Below are 9,386 nucleotides of genomic sequence, written 5' to 3' on the forward strand. Positions count from 1 at the left end.
TAGTGGGAAACACATTTATAAGGTAAACTATACTTATTAGTAAAAATTACATGTGTGTTGTTTGTTTTTGTTTTAACCCCTTAACGACATGGGAAGTACATTTATTTATGTCACATATATCCCTTCACATAGAATATGAACTTAGTTCCAAAATGGCAGGTTTCAAAATGTTGGGTTCAAAGATTTGCCCACTTACTTTAGCAATATGTCACAGACAGGATGGCATTGCAACCACTGTTTTCCATTTATTTAGGTTCCTACATATTTTGACCACTCTGTACAATAAATATTAAAGTGAATGTACCATCATGTAGATTCCCTTTAAGTGTAGCATACCAATAGAACGGCGCCGGCCTCAGGCTGAAGTACGGGAGGCGGGCTGGCCCGCCCCCAGGGGGAGGAAATCCTCCGTCCCTCCATGAAGCGGCTCCATTAATTCCACGCGCTGGCCCTGTTCTCTTGATATGCTACACTTAAAGCACATGTACCTGATGGTACATTAGCTTTAAAGGAATGTGTCCCCAGAAAATGGATAGAAAGTGAGGAAAATCTTTTGTATTTATTTTTTTATATAAAAAACTAAACTCAAGAACAAGTGGTCACATTATGAGGTTAGTTGGGGTAAAGCAAAATGAAAAAATCCGTAGTAGATGCTGGGAACTTTCAGCAGATGTGGTCGGTAAATCTACAATAACTGAATGTAAACCTGCCTGGGATAAACATACAGTATATCTATCCTAAGATAATAAGAAGGATCTTTGTCGGCCTACTATCTTTAATGTTTCTATTGTAAACGAACAGTTGAGGTTCAATGCATAGAAGGGAGGGCAATAAGGGTAATTACAAAGTGTGGAGTAAGATCATAAGCTACGTTTACACGGAACGATAATTTGCCCGATCGTACGATTAACGTTGTCGGAGTAAAAAATTTTTTTCATAACGATCAGCGTTTAGATGGAACGATATATTGTACAGAAAAATCGTTTTAAGATCGCTCGCCCACAGCCAGGCCCGCCTGCAGCCCGGCCCCCATCCTGCAGCGCGGCCCCCTGCCCGCAACCCGGCCTCCTGCCCGCAACCCGGCCCCTGCTCCTCTGCAGCCCGCCCCCCCCCCCCCCCCGCCGGCTCAATCACCACCCCCGCCGGCCCCATTGCGACCCCCACCACTCCGATCGCCACCCCGCCGCTCCGATCGCCACCCCCGCTGCTCCGATAGCCCCCCGGCCACGAGCGTACCTTACCTGCTCGGCGTAGGCAGAGGGCCCTATTGCTCCAACAGATTATCTGACAGATTTTTGTAAGCCAAAGCCAGCAGTGGATTTGAAAAGACGAGGAATCTCAGTCTTTCCAATGTTACCTGTTCTCTGTTTATAGTGCATTGCTGGCTTTAGCTCAAAAAAATCTGTCAGATAATCTGTTGTATAATAGGACCCTAAGACTAGCAGTACATGATGACCATAATGGAAATGCTATATAATAGTATTTGTGTCTTGCAGTGAAGGAAATCTTACCATTGACGGTTCAACTATCTACCCAATCAGAATGGGCTTCTTTGAAGATTCTAGTTATACTGTTCTGTATCAAGGCCCAACCGCGTGGTTAAAGAATGAGACAAATTTATATGTTGGGATCAGCGTGGAAAATAAACTAAACAGCCAAGTTGTGTTGGTAATAAAGAATTGCTCTGCTACAGTAATATCTGAGAACGGCGACTCTAGTCTATATGACATCATGAATGACTAGTAAGTTCTCTCTCTCTGCTTCCTTATTTATTACACTGTAATACTTTATTTATTGGTGACCTAGACAAGTTTTAATACAGATTAATGGTAAAATTTAAGGATTAAAGGGGTTTTATGTTTTTATTATGTTTTGTACAATTTTTAAGGATTTTGATGGTAACACTTCACATTAGCTGATCTATATTACATTGGAAACATTCTAGTTGGTTGGATTGGCTTGCTCTAGTCCTGATTCTCATGACCCGCGGCGTATTCCGTCGCTCGTCTCCGCACGCGGCGGCGCGCATTTCCGCCCGTGCCATAGAAACTGTTCTGTGCACGGGCGGATTCCGCGTTCCGTCGAAAGAATTGACATGTCAATTCTTTTGGCGGAACGCGGAATCCGCCCGTGCATAGAATAGTGTCTATGGCATGGACGGAAATGCGCGCCGCCGTGTGCGGAGACGAGCGACGGAATACGCCGCGGGTTATACGCGGCAATTCCGTAGTGTGCACGCACCCTAAGAGTTCTTTTTCCATCATGCCAGTGTCTTCCTCTTCTACTGCTCCATTATCATCAAGGACACCTGAATTATGCTGGAAATCTTGTCATGTGACAAAAGCAATAAACACATTTTAGGTATAAGAATGAATATACTGTGCACATCATTGTGCATCAGAATACCAGCGTTACTTTAATTGGAAAAAAGGAAAAATGATAGCATCTTTAAAAGTTAGGTTAAAAAAAAATCTATTTTTTTTAGATAAGCTCCATTTGGCCACCAATGTGCCTTTGTCAGGAATACATAGAAGTGAACACAATTATTATATAAATACAATAACATGCAATACAATGACAAGTAAATACAAATAGTGGACTGCATTAATTACATATAACGTATGATAAAACTGGATACGTACCAATTGTAGACATGTCACAGGAGATGTGTTCGAGGGGGTGTACATCTCACCTAGGCTGATGCATAGTGTGAGATGGTAAGTCCAGGAGGGATCTGTTGCTCAGCAGTGTTATGCTGCTGAGTTATTATTTATTTTTACCGGGCCTGGATTTACATGGAATGGCAGGTAGGTTTTGGTAGTGGGACTTGCCATTCCCTCCCCCCGATCCAGTTTGGGTTTTGCCATCAGGTGAGCAATCAGCCTGAGAAGGTAAGAGCTCCACAGAGATGCAGGTGGGGGCTCTCAGCCAGGGTGAACAGCCTGCATGCTGTGTTTCCTGGGAGCAAGGAGTTCTATCGCTGCTGGGGCCTGTTCACACCCTGCAATACTGCCGACTGAAGTGTCAGAGAGGTAACCTGCTTTTGTTAGTTAGCGCCCAGACGGGCAAGACCTTTTGTTTTGTTCTTAAAGCACAGTGTTGCAATATTTCTGTTACGGACTGTTTATGCTGAAAATAAACGCCAAGCTGTTGTTTTACAAGTCCAAGTCTGCTGTGAACTGTGTCCAAACACACCATCCCCCGGGAAGATCCCTACACAATATTATGTGAAAATTAGATTTGCATTTCGAGGGAAATACATAGTGCTTCAAAAGAGCGCCCCTTTACCAGTGACTTCCAGAGCGCCCCTTTACCAGTGACTTCCTTTTAAGAGAAACTTAAATCCTGGGTGCCGTCCCTTTAAGAGCAACTTGGCTCCCATCCCTTTAAGAGCGAAATGGGTCCCAGGTCGCTCTTAAAGGGACCAAGGTCGTTCTTAAAGGGACCCAGTTTGCTCTTAAAGGGACCCAGGTGGCTCTAAAAGGGACCCAGGTCGCTCTTAAAGGGACCAAGTTTGCTCTTAAAGGGACCCAGGCCGCTCTTTAAGGGACCCATTTCGTTCTTAAAGGGACCCAGGTCGCTCTTAAAGGGACCCAGGTCACTCTTAAAAGGAGCCATTTTGTTCTTAAAGGGACCCATTTCGCTCTTAAAGGGACATATTTCGCACTTAAAGGGACCCGGGTCACTCTTAAAGGGACTTAGGTCGCTCTTAAACGTACCCATTTCGCTCTTAAAGGTACCCATTTCGCTCTTAAAGGTACCCATTTCGCTCTTAAAGGGACCCAGGTCGCACTTAAAGGGACCCAGGTCGCACTTAAAGGGACCCATTTCGCTCTTAAAGGGACCCATTTTGCTCTTAAAGGGACCCAGGTCGCTCTAAAAGGGACCCAGGTCGCTCTTATAGGGACCCATTTAGAACGACTTGGGTACTGTCCATTTAAGAGCGGTTGGGTACCGTCCATTTAAAAGCGGCTTGGGTACCGTCCATTTAAGAGCGGCTTGGGTACCGTCTATTTAAGAGTGGCTTGGGTACTGTCCATTTAAAAGCGGCTTGGGTACCGTCCCTATAAGAGCGGCTTGGGTACCGTCCATTTAAGAGCGGCTTGGGTACCGTCCATTTAAGAGCGTCTTGGGTACCATCCCTATAAGAGCGGCTCGGGTACTGTCCCTATAAGAGCGGCTCGGGTACCGTCCCTATAAGAGCGGCTCGGGTACCGTCTTTTTAAGAGTGGCTAGGGTACCTTCCCTGCTACATGGCTGCCTCAGCTCTGCTATTTTACTGACTGACCTCTGCTACTTATAATGATAAAGATCATTGCTTGGTTACCATGACAATCTTACTCATGTCAGTGAGACAAAATATTACATCTTCTATTGGCCAATAGTGGACATGTGACTGTGGATGTTGTGATACATTGCCTGACAAGACCTTAGAGTTCCTATTGGCTGCTATATTTCAGCTATTTGCATATGTGCTGTGATTGGCTGTTAGCGGTTAGAGTGTGGCCATTATTTCCAATGGGCCATTATTTTCTATGGGAAATTTGGGGTCTGGAAACGTAAATTTCTTAAACACGACAAATCCGATCAAAACGAAAAATAGATAGCACACCTCACACCGCCGAGGGCTTCGAAAAGCAGTCTGTTCGCAAAGCGGTTCAGGCTGTATTACGCGCAGAAAAATGGCTGGAAGAAGAAACGGAAGAAATGGAAGAAGAATACGAATTACAATATAGTGCTTTTCAAGCACTATAATAAAATGCTATGGTGTTCAAAATTGAATTACTAGATTACTGGGTCTAATGGATATCTGGCTTATTATGGCTGTGTCCACATTACGACCAACGAGGAGCCTGTGTCCATAAAGCAAGATCATCATCTTGGCTCAGGCAGCAGATTGTGTGGTCATTAGGTGGGAAAGGGAGGGGGGGGGAAGAGCTTACAGTGCTGCTGCTGCTGCTGCACCGGTTTTCCACTTTCCACCTCACCAGAATTTGCTTATGGTGATCATTTCTTCTATTACAAAGTGTGTGTATGTGGGGAGGGGGGGGGGGGTGCAATCTTGTTGGACTATGAGCCAATTTTTCATGAGAATGTGGGTTATTATCCTACTATGATACCCATAGATGGACAAAATGGTACCTGCGTAATTACATCCCTTACTTCCCTAGTGAAGTTGGACTCTTTTAAAACTGTTTTTGACCTATACTCCCATATCAGGGGCTAGCCTCATTGTTAATCTTAACGTTCATTCTCTTTTCTGTAACTTTTGGGTCACTCACTAATATTCTTGCCTTGGCTTTAACATGCTTATAGGATGCTTACTTTGATAATGGGGCAAATTATTTCTAATTGTACTTTTCAAAAAGAGTTGAGCATGGGATTTGAGTATCGAGAAACTGAATCTGTAAGGTACGGGATACAAGTCACAGCATACTCCACCAGCATAGAGTAGCAACATTTGAGCAGATAAAATTGCTATTATCAAGCTCTTGTAACATTAGTTATAAGGTATAATACATCAATGTGAATTCTAATTCATCCTACACACTGTAAGTTCATGCCGGAAAGCCAGCTGTTCCTCAACCATAAAAATCTCTCCAATTGTCCGAAGTAAACAGTACATATGCTTGTTCTTGAAGACAACCATGTAGAACTTAGCATACTTAAAGGCCTTATTGCACCTCATAGCTGTCCCCCTACATTGTTGGTAGTATGCCTCCATAAACAAAAAGGAATTATGGAAAATGTAGTATGGGAACAATGTACATCCTGGGGATATGTCCTAGCTATCAACTATTTTCTCTACTGGTTCAAACCTTTTAGAATATGCAATAGAGATATACAATGGAACAACATCCAACAATATGAAATGGCGATCTCAGAAATCATTATAGTAGATATCTTAAATATCTGATGTACCCTGCACAAATAACTCTGTCCCTGTGGCAAATTTACATAGTAGTCAAAAAGTTAGCTGCATCATTGAATAATGACCCCCTACCTAACATTCTGGAGTGCCCTGATGAAATATGCAAGTCCATATGTATTTCAGGTAGGGTGTACAGTATTAGTACAATAGGCCAGGTCGGTCTAAAACAATCGCCTAGTTTTTCATCCCTCTGTCGTTCAGTTGTCTCAACCAACTGTATCAGCCCTTTTTTTACAGGTGTCTTTAGGATGGCCTTAAAGTAGCAGTTCACAATTTTTTTTTAATCTGACCCCCCCCCCCCCCTCCTAGTTGCGTGCTGGCCTGTATACTCACCACTGGTGACCGCTGTTGTGCGGCTTTATTCCAGTCCCCCACTCACTTCACCTGCTTCTATTCCACTCTGAAAAAACAGCGATCAGCACTATCGTAGTGTGAACAGTGTCCCGCTAGGATATCCCATTGGATTTAGCTTTTAGTCAGAAAAAGGGGGGTATGGGGTGCTCCTCTGAAATTTGAGTTCCAATATAATATTCAATATGAAAGAATAGAAAAAATTTAAAAAATAGAAGGGCACTCACCATAAAAACTTGACTTTTATTGTGGTTACATTAAAAACGATCCATTGTATTTAGGCGACCCAGACGCCAGCACCTCGCTGTGAATCTATGTGACAGCCGTTTCGCGAGCTTCTGTTACCTCTCTTCTGTCTCCTGTGATTGAAGGCCGGAAGCCACACTTTTCAATGCATTCTCTATGGGAGAGCATGACTTCCGGCCTTCAATCACAGGAGACAGAAAAGGGGTCACAGGAGCGGGTGACATGAGCGGGACCAGAACCAAGGGACACTTGTCACCTGTGGTAAGTATACGCACCAGCGCATGGGGGGGCAGATAAAAACATTTTGTGAACAGCTTCTTTAACTACTGTTCTTTGTCCTTCAACTGTTTAAGGTATTCCTATCTCAACTAATATAGTTAAACTTGTACAGCTTGTTGGATGGGATTAGCAATGCATCCAAAGCAGATAGGAGAGTAAATAGCCAACGGGAAGAGCGTGTCTAGGGCTTACCAAGCAACGCTTCAGTAAAAATGGACAGCACAAAAATCGTACATCTGTATATTGTTATTTTTAAAACAGAACCATTGGCTTTAACTGGAGCCTTCGTTCTGCAAAAATGGACCAAATAAGTGCAGGTCCTACTTTTTTTGGACATAAATGGATCCGTTTTCAAAACAGATGTATGAATGAACACATTGGAATCAAAAGATCCCTTTTCTAGGATGGTAAATTAAGATCCTGAAAAATAATCTGTGTGTGAATGAGGTGTTAGACTTTTTTTCCCCCCTAGTTAACTTATGGGGAGGCTTGGAGTTTGTGTGTACCACATACCAGGTGCTGTATGTTTTAGAGCACCCGTTACATTGCACACTGCACAGCCAGGATAGTATTAGCTGCACTACAGATCCCAGCAAGCCAAGGTACAGCAGAAATAAAAATGAGTACTGAGAGGGCAATTTATTTGGGGTCTATGTGGCTTTCCCTTTTCTGGCACCAGCCGCTCTGCACAGTGTGCAGCCAAGATGGAGGTAGCTGCACTACAAGTCTCAGCCAGCAGCCAAGAGGAGGACAAAAAAAGAAGTTGTAGCCCTTAGAAGGACTGTTGGGTTTTTGCGGATGATTCCTGCCTAACAGACACTATTTTTCAAACCCTAACACTCTCTCAGACAGACAGCAGCTCTCTCCCAATGCTCATCCAGCCTGCGTCTGAAGCGAGCATCGTGGGACCTGATTCTTATATGCCCAGGTCATCTGATCTGGCCAGCCAATCGCTACTATTGACATCTAGGGTTCCCACGTGATGCTATGAGCTCCCAAAGACTTTCCTGCATGATGATTGGCTGAAAAAAAGCCGCCAAACATGCAGGAAGAGGAAGATGACGTTGTCTCAGGTATCGAGAGATGCTCATCCGAGTAACGAGCACCATCGAGTACCCTAATACTCGAACGAGTACCAAGCTCCGACGAGCATGCTCGCTCATCTCTAATCCTCTGCTATAAATTTAAATGAAATATTTGTCATATTAAGAATAGTAACTTGCTAAGGGTCCTAGTAGTGGAATATATTGTGATCAGTTGGGGAATTTTTAACAGAAAGGGGTTATCCAAGGTGAACGTACTCCTTAAAAGTAGTATCAGGTCATGACACCAGGATTGTTTTCACTATACTGTACATTGTAGAATATATACAAGAGATTATAAAGATACTGTGTAATGGGATTGTTATTTTGTAGTTGTCCTGATATAAATGACAGCGCTCTGTCTATACTGGAGAATGGAGTATCTTCTGAAGGTCGATTTCAACTTCAAGTCTCCAATAAATTTCGGAACTACAGCAAAATGTACTTACACTGTCAGGTACACTTGTGTAATACGACATTGGATTCCTGTTATCCGGTATGTATAACTTTTTTTTTAACACCTTACTATGTGCTATCTGTCATAAAATACAGTTTAAGGTTATGTTCCCACAATGTAAAAATAAAAGCAAATACCAGCAGTTGTTGCCAAACACCGTCCATTATTAATTATCACTGTTGGTATTTGCCCTTATTTTTACATTGTGGGAACATAGCCTCAATTAGTTTTCCTACTAATACCACTTCTCAGACTGTGTCCATATCACATTTGGAGCAAGGTGTATTGTAAGGTGTATATACTGAAAAGCTCAAATAGCAACTATGCAAAATATATAGATAGTGCCCTGTGTACCCACTGGTGGCCAAAACAATGCTCCTTTGGCCTCTGTTAGTATGTCTTGTATTTTTGAACAAGGCCCGATTACTTATTATTATTATTATTATTATTATTATTATTATTATTAGTAGTAGTAGTAGTAGTAGTAGTAGTAGTAGTAGTAGTAGCAGTAGTATTTATTTATTTATTTAATTATTTATTTGTGCAATGCAAGTCTACGACACCAGTCATTTTGTTCATTGCTTTACAAGAAGTGAAGAGGTAAAGGGTTGTGGCTTAGGCTATGTTCACGCAATGTTTATTTTGCATCTGTTTTTAAGGATGGCCATCATTTTGACAGGAAAAGATGGCTGCAAGATAGACGTCTTTTGTCTTTAAATGGCGGTTGTCCAAAAAAGTGTCAGTCATTTTGTCATTGTATGATCATAGTCTTAGTGTAAAGCTTGAAATCCAATACCCTGTGTCAAAATGTTGGTATAAAGTATAGCAAACATGAGGTACTATAATGTTAGGCATTTGTGTATAGCCCCCCCCCCCTCCACCCCCCTTGCTCTTGTCCCTGCACTGATATTATCTACAGTACTTTTTTAGTTAGATTTATCTATACTATTCATTACAGATTTGTTCAAGAGAAAACCAAACATTTACCATTGAGCAAGCACAAACTGAGACCATTACACTGGGCCCTCTGTTTAGCACA

Source organism: Dendropsophus ebraccatus, chromosome 9, assembly GCF_027789765.1.
Source record: "Dendropsophus ebraccatus isolate aDenEbr1 chromosome 9, aDenEbr1.pat, whole genome shotgun sequence".
In the NCBI taxonomy this organism is placed as follows: domain Eukaryota; kingdom Metazoa; phylum Chordata; class Amphibia; order Anura; family Hylidae; genus Dendropsophus; species Dendropsophus ebraccatus.